The sequence below is a fragment of the Amphiprion ocellaris genome, chromosome 11 (genome assembly GCF_022539595.1).
Source record: "Amphiprion ocellaris isolate individual 3 ecotype Okinawa chromosome 11, ASM2253959v1, whole genome shotgun sequence".
In the NCBI taxonomy this organism is placed as follows: Eukaryota; Metazoa; Chordata; class Actinopteri; family Pomacentridae; genus Amphiprion; species Amphiprion ocellaris.
In genome coordinates, this window is record NC_072776.1 from 10,071,405 (window position 1) to 10,073,096 (window position 1,692).

Genomic DNA, 1,692 nt, shown 5'->3' on the forward strand with positions numbered 1-1,692 from the left:
GAGCATTCATTAAAAAAATCAGCGAAATTTGCTGTGTTTTATTTGATTTTGTTGTGAATGTTCTTAAATATTTTAACATTTCTTTGAACTGTAAACTGTCTGAAAATGACAAAAAAAGATGAAATTTGGTGCAGAATTGCTCAAAAATTTCTCCTAATGAGATAAAACTTTTACAAACGGACTTGTAATTGTCTGAAATTACCCAAAATTTTTCCAAAAAGATTAAGAATTTGTGCAGAAGTGAAGATTTTCCTGCCAGGTGTAACTGATGAAGATGACGATGAAGATTTTCCTGCCAGGTGTAACTGATGAAGATGAAGATTTTCCTGCCAGGTGTAACTGATGAAGATGAAGGTTTTCCTGTCAGGTGTATCTGATGAAGATGAAGGTTTTCCTGTCAGGTGTAACTGATGAAGATGAAAGTTTCCTGTCAGGTGTAACTGATGAAGATGAAGACTTTCCTGCCAGGTGTAACTGATAAAGATGAAGGCTTTCCTGTCAGGTGTAACTGATGAAGCTGAAGGTTTTCCTGTCAGGTGTAACTGATGAAAATGAAGGTTTTCCTGTCAGGTGTATCTGATGAAGCTGAAGGTTTTCCTGTCAGGTGTAACTGATGAAGATGAAGGTTTTCCTCTCAGGTGTAACTGATGAAGATGAAGGTTTCCAAGTTTTTACAACATGTTGAAAAATCGCATTTTTTCGACATAGTATATATACTATGGCGTTTTTTTGTCCAAAATTCATTATGATTTTTTTTTTGTCAAAGAAAACCTTTCTGGAGTGTTTTTCACGGCTTCCTTTACATTATTTCATCATATGGCACGTTTTTACAACATGGTGTGAAATCGCATTTTTTTTCGACATACTATACTGTGACTTTTTTTTTGCGCCAAAATTCATGATGATTTTTTTTTCAAAGAAAACCTTTATGGAATGTTTTTTACGGCCTCCTTTACATTATTTCATCATATGGCACGTTTTTACAACATGTTGAAAAATCGCATTTTTTTCGACATAGTATAGTAAGGCGTTTTTTTGCGCCAAAATTCATGATGATTTTTTTTTTCAAAGAAAACCTTTCTGGAGTGTTTTTCACGGCCTCCTTTACATTATTTCATCATATGGCATGTTTTTACAACATGTTTGAAAAATCGCATTTTTTTTCGACATAGTATAGTAAGGCGTTTTTTTGCACCAAAATTCATGATGATTTTTTTTTTCAAAGAAAACCTTTCTGGAGTGTTTTTCACGGCCTCCTTTACATTATTTCATCATATGGCACGTTTTTACAACATGTTGAAAAATCGCATTTTTTTTCGACATAGTATAGTAAGGCGTTTTTTTGCGCCAAAATTCATGATGATTTTTTTTTTCAAAGAAAACCTTTCTGGAGTGTTTTTCACGGCCTCCTTTACATTATTTCAGCATATGGCATGTTTTCACAACATGTTGAAAAATTGCATTTTTTTTCGACATAGTATAGTAAGGCGTTTTTTTGCGCCAAAATTCATGATGATTTTTTTTTCAAAGAAAACCTTTGTGGAGTGTTTTTCACGGCCTCCTTTACATTATTTCATCATATGGCACGTTTTTACGACATGTTTGAAAAATTGCGTTTTTTTTCGACATAGTATAGTAAGGCGTTTTTTTGCGCCAAAATTCATGATGATTTTTTTTTCAAAGAAAACCTTT